This window comes from Marmota monax, unplaced genomic scaffold (genome assembly GCF_021218885.2).
Source record: "Marmota monax isolate L192 unplaced genomic scaffold, Marmota_monax_Labrador192_F-V1.1 WCK01_AAM20220418_F8-fsc00160, whole genome shotgun sequence".
In the NCBI taxonomy this organism is placed as follows: Eukaryota; Metazoa; Chordata; class Mammalia; order Rodentia; family Sciuridae; genus Marmota; species Marmota monax.
The window spans coordinates 3,581,916-3,595,939 of record NW_026694183.1 but is presented as its reverse complement, the minus strand read 5'-3'; the positions used below and the strand labels follow the sequence as shown (position 1 = coordinate 3,595,939).

The 14,024-nt window shown below is 41.1% G+C and overlaps 1 long non-coding RNA gene across 2 annotated transcripts in view; it reads right to left on the bottom strand.

Moving 5' to 3' along the window:
- The window catches only part of LOC124107757 (uncharacterized), a 34,219-nt gene extending 33,347 nt beyond the window's left edge, over window positions 1-872 (bottom strand). For both annotated transcript variants that reach the window (XR_009228797.1, XR_006856532.1), the window contains exon 1: window positions 764-872. This is a non-coding gene — a long non-coding RNA (uncharacterized LOC124107757). The remainder of the gene's footprint in view (window positions 1-763) is intronic.
- Window positions 873-14,024: the final 13,152 nt, after the last annotated feature.

The window sequence follows — 14,024 nt, the reverse complement described above, 5'->3', positions numbered from 1 at the left end:
CTAATACCACCCCATCACTATTGTTTTTAGTTTAAATTCTTGCTCATTCATTTCATAAAGTCTCTATTGTGCTTTTATCTGGGAATTCTCAATGGTTATTACTGTCTAATTGTTCTGTTTAGTTCTACCGTGTGTCTCTGGTGGCTGCTCAGATAGTCCTAGTTCTGGCTTCTGGACCTCTCAGAGGTGACATCACTCTTCCCTATCTGCTTGCTGGTGCTCAGGTGCAGAGCATCCCAGGAGGAAGACACCGCAAGAACCCAAGGACAGCCGGGCGCGGTGGCGCTGGAATGTAAACCCAGAGGCTCGCGAGGCTGAGGCAGGAGGATCTCGAGTTCAAAGCCAGGATCAGCAACTCAGCGAGACCTTGTCTCAAAATAAACTATAAAACAAGGCCGGGATGTGGGTCGGGGTTAAGCGCCCGAGGCTCAATTCCCGGTACCAAAGGGGAAAAAAAAGAAAAAGAACTCAGGGAAAGGAAATCTCCACCGCACCCATCATAACCTAGCTGGTGACGCAATCAGCCACCAACCCTCCCGAGACACCGGAAGGAAGCCTCTCAGCCCGGGTTTCAGGAACACCGGGCCCATCCTCCCACACGTAGAAAGAAATCAGACGACCCTGGGACCTACAGGGAATGGCCTGCCGGAGCCGGCCGCCCTGAGAGCCCCGGCGCCGGGGACAGGGCACGTCCACCCTGTGTCAGGGGAGCCGCTTCGGCGGGCCGATTAACACACTCAGTGGAAAACTGCTAGCCCCTTACTTCTGCTTCCTCGCTTTCCGTTTGCTTTTCAAGTTTCGTCCCTCTTCTCCCTCAGGTAACAGGTGAGGAGGAAGCTAGGCTCCATATTGTGCGTCTGCGGAACTCGTCCCCATCCGAACCCCTGAACTTTGGTTCCGGTATATTCTGCTCGCCTGGAAATGATGCCCTGGTAGAATTTGAATCTAACTCAAAAGATTTCAGAATAGTTTGTACTTTTGAAACAAGTGGAAGAATCTTGGCAAATTGCAACATTTTTTTTTATCAATCAGAGATTATTAAAAAAAATCAAAAATACAGAAAATTTGTATTAGTCATTTTACATATTTCCAAGATGCTTAACAGGTTGAGGTAACATTCAAGCATTTCCTGTAATCATCTGTGGTTATAAATCAAGATTTAGGGCTGGGACTGTGGCTCAGTGGTAGAGCGCTCGACTCGCATGTGTGGGGCCCTGGGTTCAGCACTACATAAATAAAATAAAGATATTGTGACTACCTACAACTAAAAAAAAAAAAATCAAGATTTAGTTTCCTTTTAATAATGAAATTTTGCATTTTCCTGACAGTGGTGTCTAGGCCTGACATCTTGCCTCAGAAAGACATTTACTATCTGTTAAAGTGGTTGCAGAGATAATTTTATATGTTTCTTTTCATATTTTTCACTGGAGATTACTGTATATTTTGGTGCATGGGATATAACATGCCATGTAGCCAAGACCCTAAAGGTTCTTTAACCACACCATGGTTACCCAGCATAGAGTTCCTGGCAATTTCTCATAGGTCCTGAATAAATATTTCCATTTATATGGTTTTATATTTTACCTGTGGGGTTAGAGCACCCTGCGTGAAATTATTGATTCAAAGAGAATTAGCCAATTTACAGCTAGAGTGTTTCCAAATTAATTTTCAAAGTTTTTGCACAAATCACATTGTGCAAAATAAAAAGTAAAGAATAAGATAGTCTGGCATGTTTTACTCTCTCTAGAATAAAGAATAAAAACTTGTTTTCCAATTTATGGGAAAACAAATCTCAATTCTCAGTTATGTAGTTAATAACAAGGTTGATGATTTGTGATGTTAATATGTTTGGATAGATCTGGTTTATTTGTTTTGTTTGTTTGTTTCTTTGTTTGTTTTCCTATTTGAGAGCCAAGGGAGACCAAGAATGAAAGACTAAAGGTGGAAAAAAGCAAGGGAGTTTAGGTGCCAGTATTTCTATTCCTTTTTTTATTAATTTTTTTATTTATATATTGACAGCAGAATGCATTACAATTCATATTACACATATAGAGCACAAATTTTTCATATCTCTGATTGTATACAAAGTATATTCACACCAACTCATGTCTTCATACATGTACTTTGAATAATACTGTCCATCACATTCCACCATCATTTCTAACCCCCTGCCCCCTCCCTTCCTCTCCCACCCCCTGCCCTATCTAGAGTTCATCTATTCCTTTAATGCTCCCCCTCCCTACCCCACTATGAATCAGCCTCCTTATATCACAGAAATCATTCAGCATTTAGGTTTTGGGGATTGGCTAACTTCACTTAGTATTATCTTCTCTAACTCCACCATTTACCTGCATATGCTATGATTTTATACTTTTTTATTACTGAGTAAAATTCCATTGTGTATATATGCCACATATTTTTTTATCCATTCATCCACTGAAGGGCATCTAGGTTGGCTCCACAGTTTGGCTATTGTGAATTGTGCTGCTATAAACATTGATGTGGCTGTGTCCCTGTAGTATGCTATTTTAAGTCCTTTGGGGATAGACCAAGGAGAGGGATAGCTGGGTCCAATGGTGGTTCCATTCCCAATTTTCCAAGGAATCTCCATACTGCTTTCCCTATTGGCTGCACCAATTTGCAGTCCCACCAGCAGTGTATGAGTGTACCTTTTCCCCACATCCTTGCAAACACTTGTTGTTGTTTATATTTATAATAGCTGCTATTCTGACTGGAGTGAGATGATATTTTAGAGTAGTTTTGATTTGCATTTCTTTAATTGCTAGCAATGATTAACATTTTTTCTTGTATTTGTTGATTGATTGTATATTATCTTCTGAGAAGTGTCTGTTCAGGTCATTGGCCCATTTATTGATTGGGTTGTGTTTTTTGTTTGTTTTGTTTTGTTTTTTGGTGTTTAGCTTTTTGAGTTCTTTATATACTCTATAGAGATTAGTGCTCTGATTGTGAGGGGTAAAAATTTGCTCCCAAGATGTAGGCCCTCTAATCACCTCAGAGATTGTTTCTTCTGCTGAGAAGAAACTTTTTAGTTTGAATCCATCCCATTTATTGATTCTTGGTTTTAATTCTTGCGTTATAAGAGTCTTATTAAGGAAGTTGGGGGCCTAATTCCATATGATGGAGATTAGAGCCCACTTTTTCTTCTATTAAACGCAGGGTCTCTAGTTTTATTCCTAGGTCCTTGATCCATTTTGAGTAGAGTTTTGTGCATGATGAGAGATAGAGATTTAACTTCCTTTTGTTGCATATGGCTTTCCAGTTTTCCCAGCACCATTTACTGAAGAGCCTATCTTTTCTCCAATGCATGTTTTTGGCACCTTTGTCTAATATACCATATTTGTAATTTTGTGGATTAGTCTCTGTGTCCTCTATTCTGACACTAAGGTTAAAGGAGGAAAAAGGATCTTTCCAAAATCACACCAATAACATGTAAAAGCCAACTGTAAATATCAATTTTGCACTCTTTCTAAGTATGTCAGAGTGTAGGCCTTACTCTGCTTATAGTGCCCAGTTCACTTCCTCAACTCCAAACCAATCAATGCTCAGCAAGGGGCCTCCCCGAGAGGCTGTTGTCCTTCAGACATGATCCATTCCTGGCTATTTCAGGCAGGACCTTCGGAAACCATGGGTGATACCGAAAATAAGGCACAATGTACCCCTTCAACAAGAATGCCATAACTGTGAGATAAGAAATGGCAATTGTAAAATGAGGTGCAACTGCTCCTCAGAGTCATCTTGCGTTCAAAAAGATCTAGAACCAACAATCTCACCTATTAAAATTCCTTTAATTATTATTTCCCAAGAGTTGTGGTTCTTATTCCCTAAAGGAGCTGGAGATGGGCATTTTTTCAATTCTTTGCAGCTTCTTCGTCCCTGCAGCACCTGGGGGAGCCGCTGCAGCTGGAGGCCTGTGGAGGGGATGGGGTCTCTCCAGCTGCAACTCAGCTGCCCCAGCACCACCTGCCGAATGCCAGCAAGGATGCTCTGCGGGTCGGTGCCTATGAGCACCAAGTAATGCCCGACTGCCTCCAAGTCACAAGAAAACACCTTCCTTTAGTCAAATGACTGAGATATCTCAGACCTCTCCTGTGGCCTGGTCTGACAGCCAAAATTCTACAGAAATTTATGTTTTTCTACTCAAATAAGGAAACTGAGTGAAGAAATAGAATTGTTTTAAATAATAATGGCCTGGCTGTCCTGGTGAAGTGCTTTGTATTAAGATAAACAAACACCTTACCACCAAACATACCTAACTACACCTCTTTAATACGTGAGTTAAGGATGTTGCTAAACCTAGAATATCATGTATGTTTGATTTGCTGGGTGTTTAGATTTTAGGAAGGAAAACACTTTTGTTTATTAAAAAATGGAATATTTGTAATTTTTTGTTCCTAAGATTTTTATACTTCTTTTCATAAATTGACAATCACTAAATGAAGACAAGAAAGTATAAAATTGGGGGAAAAGAATAGACTTTACTAATCAAATGATGCCTTGATTTTTCTAAATGAGAAGATTGTTTTATCTTTAACCCCAAATACAGGAGACATTCCTTAGTAAACTTGTTTGGAAAGATTCGTGTTATGAAGTATATTAGGTTACCCCATCTTATGTATGAAGCAGATTTGATCTCTTTTTTAAGTTCCTTTACTCTATAGTTGTGATTGCACTTTGTAAAAGATACTACATTATTTTATGTCTTTAAAAAATGTTTAAGTGTGGCCTACATACAGAACATTGCAAATGGTTAAATACAAAGTAATGTGAAAACATCGTGACCTAAAAGAATTCTTCACATCACAAGTGTTTTACTTAGATGATGTGCCTTTGATTTAATTTGGGATACTTTTAAAAGGATACTTCATGTTTGTGCTAATCTTCAGAAAGCTTGGAAATAAATTCTGTTTAGTTCAAAAAATAAAAATTATTTTCAGTGGTTTTATTCTTAAAATAAGCATGAGCTCACTTTATGCTTCGAATGGCCATATTTAGTAAATTATAATATCCCTATTTTATTTTTCATATTGTTAATTTCCATAATAATTGTATATATTGAGGAGCTACAATGTGATCATTTAATACATGTGTATAATAGGGAATGGTCAAATCAGGATACTTAGCATTCTCATCTCCTTAAATCTTTTTTTTTTTAAGGCGAGAGAGAGAGAGAATATCTTTTTTGTAGATGGACACAACACAGTGCCTTTATTTTTATGTGGTGTGTGGTGCTAAGAATCGAACCGGGTCCTGCCCGTGCTAAGAGAGCGCTCTACCACTGAGCCACAATCCCAGCCCCTCCTTAAATCTTCATCAGGTCTTTGTGTTGGAAATGTTTGAACTCCTCTCTTCCAGTCTTTTATATATTGTATTCTAAATTGCTGTAAACTATAGTGACCATGTCATGCCTGGCCTCAGACGACCAGAACTTATTTCTCCACCTGACTATTTTGGCACCTGTATCAAGCCCCCTCCACTTCCTGTCCCCACCCACTCAGCCTCCAGTAACCAAGTAACCAAGTAACCATGGTTCTCTATCCACCTCAGGCTTAGTTCTGTCTTCAGGGACCCTAAGCAATTTAGAGAGACCCTGTCTCAAAAACAAAAACAAAAACAAGAAATTTTAAAGGCTGTGGATATAGTTCAGTAGTTAAGCATCCCTGGGTTCAATCCCTAGTATCAATTAAAAAAAAAAAAAAAAAAAGAGGAAGCTAAGCCTTGTGTATTTTTCCAGCAATGTGGTATTGAGACCTAGGTTACTCTTCTCCATGGAATATACATGCTTCCTAGAATAGTAAATTTAACAACATGCTGAACTATCTACCTCCTTTTTTAATTCAACTGTCCATGAGATTGTGCAGAAGGCAGGGGCTGAACTCCTGGCCAGGTGACTTGGAACTCAGACCTTGCCACCCCACACCACTTCAAGTCAAGGGCTTGTTTCCTCTAGGAGCTGAAATTGTGCTACGAGAGCCCTGGTGAAATCCAGACCTTCCCTGAATTACATGCTGGATGGATGAAGGAATCGATATAAATTGAATTACTGAACACACACACACACACACACACACACACACACACGACTTTGGTCTGGAGACTTTGGTGAAACCACATGGATAAAAATGTGAGGCTGACATTTTTGGAGAGAGAAAAAACCATGAGCCTCTACCACAGAGTTTCAGTGAAAATTTGTTACTTGTTTCATCTCAGAGAGGGAAGGAAAGCTACTATCAGTTTATGTGCAGCATGAAAGGTGGTGGCCTTGGTTCATGTCTAGGGAATACAGGCTCCATGACCAGAGAGTGGAGCTGGATATTGGTGCTGAGAATGGGCACCTCTCAGACCTGGGGGGCAAATAATAGGAGACTCCAATTATAAAAGTCAGAGGAGCATAAAGACTACTTAATGTCATTTATGCACAATTCAGTGGTCCCCCCTTACTCTACCTTTCTTAATTGTGGAGCGTCACTTCCATTAGACAATCTGGCAGAAAACCCTGTAAAAGGTTTTATCTATTCATATAAACTCAAGATCATAAACTTGATTTCACGACATTTAAAAACTCCCAGAAAGCTTGCCGTAAGTCTGCTTACAGGCTCCTGAGTCTCTGGATCACGTTCCTCACAAAGGCCACCTTCTACTTAAATATCTATAATGATGCAAAAATTGGCGTCTAACGGAAGTCAATCATTGCCCTAAGCAGCCCGACAGGAAAAAACTCAGTAAGCTGCATTAGGAGGAGGCATTAAAGTGGATGAAAAATACCCTGTGACAACAGGTGGTGTTGTGAGTCCAGTTTGTGGACACCTTTAGGGGGCACTGGGAGTGAGGGGGGAGAGGGGACTTCAGGGAAGCTGCTTATATTGTTTCCTGATCTGGGTGCTGAACCGGGACATGTTCACTGTGAACATTCACGAGGCAACATCAATTTCTGTGTATTTGGTATGCTTTATTTTTTAAAGGTCCATGAAAAAGCCATGGGTTATGTCTGAAGGGCAGGTGGGCTAATGTTGAGCTTGAAAGATTAAGGGAAAAAAAATTATTAGTTTTTTTTTTTTTTTGGTACTAAGTATTGAACCCAGAGGTGCTTAACCACTTAGCCACATCCCCAGACCCTTTTTAAATATTTTATTAGGGGCTGGGGATGTGGCTCAAGTGGTAGCGCGATCGCCTGGCATGCGTGCGGCCCGGGTTCGATCCTCAGCACCACATACAAACAAAGATGTTGTGTCCACCGAAAAATAAATAAATAAATATTTTTTTTAAAAAATATTTTATTAGGGACAGGGTCTCACTGAGTTGCTAAGTGCCTCACTAAGTTGCTGAGGCTGGCTTTGAACTCGAAATCCTCCTGCCTCAGCCTCTGGAGCCACTGGGGAAAAGAAAGAATTTTTAATTGATTTATCAAGAGGATGAAACCACAATGGGACGGAGGGCAGAGAAAGGAGGTGGGAGCTATCTAGGAGGCTTCCCATGTAGGCCAAAAATGGGAAAATTCCAGAAGGTCATAAAGGAGCAAATGGAGGAAATCATTCAATGATGAAACAATGTCTTTTTTCCATATTTTTATTGGTGCCTTACACAGCTGTACGCAATGGTGGGACTGTTGTTAGATATTCATACCTACACACAGTATAACCATGTAATTTGGCCAATACCACTCCCCAGTGTTGCCCCTTTCCCTCTCCTCCTCCCCTCCCCTGGTTCTTTCCCCTACTCTACTGATTTCGATTTTCATGAGATGTCCCTCAGGGTTCTCTTTTCCCTTTTCCTCTCTAGCTTCCACAGATGAGAGAAAACACAGGAGCCTTGACCTTCGTACATTATCTTTGAGGCCCTATTTCCAAACAAAGTAACACAGCTATCAGGCCTTAGGACTTTATTTGGGGATGGGACCCAGTTCTACCCACTGCGCGATTCTGGGGCAGAGTCCATCAATGGTGACAGAGACCGTTTGATTCCAGAGCCTACACTGACCCTTTCTTGAGTTTTAAAACAGGGAAAGCAAGCCAGCCCTTCTTCAGACAGTTTGGATTTCTGGTTTCTGGTCATGCACATCAGGAATGTGGAAGTAGCTTGTCCCTTCCATACAACAAGAAAAAAAAAAAAAAAACAAGCTGAACAGGGCTGGGGACATAGCTCAGTGGGCAGAGTGCTTGTCTTCCATGCACAAGGCCTGAGGTTCAAACCCCAGCACCACAAAAACAAAACAAAACTGAATAGAGTGAAAAATCAATCATTATTCTCAGAATCATCAGAGAACTCAGGTCGAGGGCTGATCACTGCCCCCAAAGTTGGAGAGATAAACAGGCAGCTACAGAGAGCCACAACAGAGAGCCACAAGTTGACAGAGCAGAGACCCAGGCGCAGAAGTTTGGGCACCAGCAGGAGGCTCCCTGTGGACAAGTTGGAGAGTTGGGAAGTCCAGGTGAGGGGCCAGTCTTAGGGGGCGGTGCCAAACTCTTGGGAATGCCGTCTCCAGCGACCCTGCCAGGTTCTCACAGTGAAGAACTGAAAAACCCTCCTCCTTCCATCAGGAGGAGGGGAAATAGCCAGCTTTAAATATGCCACAGCATTCTGTTCTTAGCAACTTCTACCTTCAAAAGAGAATCAGGTTAGACACTTCACTGAGTCTGAAAGGTCAGAGCCCTCTCTGGAGGAAATTGGTTCCAAAGTGCATAAGCCCTGGAGCAGAGCCTCTTGTGTCCACACCAAGGTTAATTACAGTCATCTGATGTGAAAATTTTACACCACATGCATGCTCTTTCTTCTCAGAGAGGAACAGAAAATATCTTCAGGGCGTTCACTCTTTTAATTACAAGGCGAGCAACTGAATAACCCACAGAAAAATAAATCAAGCCAAAGGTCAATTTTTCCTCACACCTGGGATATGCAGAGACTGAGAAGAATGGTGTCATTTGATCTACTGAGACATTACTGGAGATGCTGTCAACTTTTATGCGTCATTTTCTTTTTATTGCATTATTTTGAGAAACAAACAGCTCAGTGGATCTACTACTTTATAAATCATATACTTTCATGCAAATGTCAGGAAAATAAAACCAATCAACTGTGTGTGTATATAATCTTAATAAATTGATCAGCCATTTTAATGAAGAGACTCCTGGTCCCTCTAAAGAACTGACGCAGGGAGTTGAGTGAAAATTTTGTAACTGAACTGTCCATCAAGAGCAAGCTCAACAGGGATCATTCTTCAGGGTTCATTTCGACTAACTACAAAAGGCTGTCAGCTTCCCTTTTTCTACATTGCAACTTTGATTATTTAACTATGGAACCCACTATTCCTCCTCTAGATGGCTTTCCTTATATTTAATGTGGGCTCAGATGTATTTAGATAAATGATGGATTCCTGTCCTCCAGCTGCTGTGACAAGCTTACGGCAACGGAAATCTATTCTCCCACAGATTTGGAGGCCAGAAGTCTGAAGTCAAAGTGTGGTGTCGGCAGAGCTGCCGACCCCCGGGAAGGGGTCCTTCCTGGCCTCTTCAAGTAACCACAGGTGTTCCTAACCTGCATCCATCTTTAAATCTCCCCCTCTCTTTTAAGGATACAGGTGAATGCATAAGGGCCCACATGAGTAATCTATGTGAGTTCCTCTGCCTAACTTTAACTACATCTTTTTCCCTGTAAGCTAACTAATATTCACAGCTTCCAGGAATTTTAGGTAGATATCTGCTTGGAGGCCATCGTCAGCCCACCCCAAAATGGCAAATTTTTAAATTTGTCAACCAGTAAGAAAAAAATAGTGTAGGGGCAAAAAGGAAACTCCCCCCTTTGCCTTCCAGTGGTTCCCTGGGAGGAGGAGAACAGGGAATGTAGATTACTGTTTAGTGGGTAGTAAGAGACTCTGGGAATTCACCAGGCCTGGAGAACATAAAATGACCTGGGCCAAAGTCTGTTGGCTAAAGAAGAGATGACGGTTTATAATTGGATTTATGGTTCTCTTTGGAATACTGGATAGGACTGAAATAAAAGACAATGGTGGGACTGGGGATATAGCTCAGTTGGTAGAGTGCTTGCCTTCTTGCATGCAGAAGGCCCTGGGTTCAATCCCCAGCAACATTTAAAAAAAAAAAGACAATGGTGTATGGACAAAACTTGGTCCAGGTGTGTTGACCTACCTCACTCTCCCCTCCTGCAATCTGAGCCTGATTTCTCTGGCTAATGAAATTCAGCAGGAAGAGTCAGTGCGATTGGGCTCCTCTTTGGGTAGATCTGGTCAAGTAGATAAGGAAACATTGCAGAGAGCTGCTCCTCACTAGCCATTTTGTGCTCCGTCTGCCACTAAAATAACAGAGAGGGAGGTGACTGTACTGGTGAAGAGACCTGAGCATGATCACCAAGAGGAAATGGGCTTGCTGTCCCAGTGGAAGCAAGAATGGTGTACTGTTTGGGAGCCAGAAGATTCAATGGGGTACCCATATTATTGCTATGCCCAGATTACACAAACTTTCCCCCTAAGGGAGACTTAGAAGAGTTCATTTTCAAAGCCTGGCATGTTGCTTAAAAGGAATTAAACACCTCCAAAATTTCAAGTTTCATATAGCAAGGCAAAAAGAGAAGGTAGATGTTGAGTGAACAACCAACAGGCAGAATCTTTATCTTCCTGAGATGATCAATGATCCTGTCTGTCTTAAGCATTATAATTGCTTCAGAGTAGTAGCTCAAGTGCCATGGACCAAGAATGACTCATGGTTTGTTTTGCATGTGTCACAGGATTTGGGAACAAGGATAATTCATTGAAATATTCTTGTTGCATTGATGGCCATGATGAAGGTAGAATAACTCAAAGGCATTTTCAAAGAGGGCACACACACGGCATGTGTTCAAGGACGAGTTCATGACCCAATGCAGAAAAGCCTAGTGTTTCACATGAGAGTGATTCAGCCCTTCAAGGCCATGAACCTGCATCCTGCTGCTAGCTGCTTTGCAGAACTTCAAGTTAATTGCAGTGTAGGTTCTGTTTAACCACAGGATGGCAAGAGAGTTCCAAGGGACAGCTTATTCTTAATTTAAATATTTAACATCCTTCGTGCACCACCACACCAGAGCGCTCCATCCCCAATTTCACTGTGGGTGCTTTTTTTTCAGAGTCACATGAATATTTGTTGTTGAATCTAAGTGTTTTCCAGGTGCTGGGTTTTAACCCCAATCCATAGTATAAAACAATACCAGAAGATGATCTCTAAAACAAACTTAGATGCATTTCCCTGCAACTTAAGATCCATAACTGAACCACCTTCATTTGATGTAATAAATTCCTTACTCTGGCGAGTTCTCTAATATGACAAGGCCTCATACCTTGAATGGTATCCTCTCCTCATATAAGAACCTTTAACATGTCATTTCTTCATCATAATTTTTGTTCAATCTTTAAAGCCCATTTAGCTGTCCACTAGTTTATGAAACACATCCTTTCCTCCTAGAGATACTTGATCAATGTTTCTCATAGACATCAGGAGCAAATTAGTGGTTCCCAGAGGCTGGAAGGAATGGGAGCTGGGAGGGATGGAGACATGGTCAGTGGTTGCTAAGCAATAGTTCAACAGGAGAAATACATTCAGGCATTCTACAGCACAATAGAGTGACTATAGATGACGTGTGATATACTTCAAAAAATAGAGAAAGAAGTATTTTTAATGTTTTCACCATCAGGCAATGACAAACATTGGAGTGATAGACATGCTTACCTGATTGGAGTTTTACACAGTGTGTACAAGTGTTGAAACATCACGATGCCCCATAAATATGTGCAACTGTTGTGTGTCAACAAATGTGTGTGTGCTCTGTCTGTCTAGCAGCACTGGTCACACTTCCACTGCTATAGTTATTTGTACAAATATGTACTGTGAGTTGTACACTTTTATATAGACAAGACATAACACAGCACCCGCTCAACATGGGAGGAAATGGAGCATCAGGCATCATAAAGTGTTTCTTGAACAGTAAACTAGAAGTAGTCTTAATCTTCCATCACACTGATTTATAACGTGGAATTAAACTCATCATAATCTGCTTAACTTTCTATTTGTAAGGCAAAGGAGCTCCCATTAGACGGACCTGAAAATGGTTGCATCAATATTTAAGTGGCGGAAACCACTGTGTGTGCTTCCCGTCTTCAGCCCAAATGAACCAAAGGGAATTCCAATTTTAAAACAAACAAACAAATAAAAAAATCTGGTTTGCAAAATGATTACTCCTAGGTTGATTTATAAGATATTCAACTTCATTTTCCTGAATTCTTCAGTTACAACTCTACTGAATGCACTGTGAAGGGAATTCCCATTGAATACCAGAATGGCAGGCAGAGAGTTAGAGTTAAAAGACTCCCTTAAGGGGGTGGGGAGAATTCCATCAAAAGAGAAGAAAGATCAGTGAAGGAAAGGAAGAGAGCTGGCGGGGAAGGAGGGGTGGGATAAAGAAAGAACCGTGGGATGACTCTGACCTAACTTTCCTATGAACATACGTGACTATCCCACAATGCGTCTCACCTTATGAATATCCATAAGACACTGATTGAAAAAAAAAAGCCTACAAAGAAGAAAATTCTTCTTTTTTTTTTCTTTTTCTTTTTTTTTTTTTTTCATACTAGGGATCAAATCCAGGGCCTTGTACATGCTAGGCAAGCGCTCTACCACTGAGCCATATCCTCAGCCCCCTAAAAAAAAAAAAAAAGTATAATTAAAGATCATTAGAACAGAGGGAAAGGAAGGGGGCGAGGAGAGGAGGGAGGGAAAGAGGAATTACCGGGGACTGAATTAGAACAAATCATATTCCATGTTTTTATAATTATTTAAGAATGAATCCTAATGTTATGTATAACTAAAAAGAACCAATAAAAATACAAAAAAAGAAAGGGTCCCTTAAGCATTAATTATAGTATCATGTTTATATATGGCCTTTGGAATACGTTTGCAAAAATTAACACTAGGCTTGTGTCTTCAGTGGAGAGGAATGATGTCGTATTCGGCTCTGAGAAACACCAAATGTATCAAATAACAACCAAGGTGTGCATTAAACATCCACAGAGAGCTGTCGTAAGCCTTTGCCTTCAGATCTCTCGTTCTCTTATTATTATTTATTGACTTTACTAAAATGTTTACAAAGCTTAACATGTAAACTCGCCAAAGCTATGTGAAGATGACTTTATTCATGTTGGATGCAATCCAAAGGCACACTTCCGCAGACCCAGGCTTGGAGCAGTTGGGGCAGAGGTAGGAAGACCCAACATGGACAGGAAATGCAACGTACCCCTGACCAGACCAAAGGAGGAACGCAGGCATGGCTAGCCATGCACTTCCTACTCTTTTTCCAGGCTGAATATTAAGAAAGGGACTGAAAACACCATTGTCTTTGACTCTCACTGATTAATCAGAAAGCACTGTTTGCGTAAGGATCAAATGCCAAAACCTGATCCCTTTCTAAAATGCCACTTTAAAGTTCACACCTGTGTGCCCAATGCTGTGTTGATGGCGTTAGATGATTGTCAGCAAATCTGAGCAAGTAATCTGTAAGTGCCACATCAACACACAGCCTCTATAAAAGCAGCCAAGCTCTCCTGCCAGCCAGCAAGAACTCACAAGAGCTGCCGAAGAGTGAGGCCCTGCATTAGGATGAATGGGCTCCTTCTGACTTTTGCTCTGGGACTGGCCTATGTTGCCCAGAATTTGAATGGAGAAATGGCTTCAGGTCAGCAGAGAAAGGTACCAATGTGGAGGCCTGATTCAGAGCTGTCGAATTATCCGTGGGACTGTCTGTGCCTGAGCCTGTGCTTGTGTGTGTGTGTATGTATGCAGATGCGTGTGTATGCGCATGTGTGTGTGTGATGTTGGGTTCAGAATTCAGAATTTTACCTTGACTTGCCTCAATAACAAAAATCACTAAAATTATGACAGTGCTTGTCACAATAATCAGTTGCCATGTTCAAACTACAAGCCCATAAGCCGAAATTCTTCATGTTGTTCACAAACACAGACGTGAGCCTG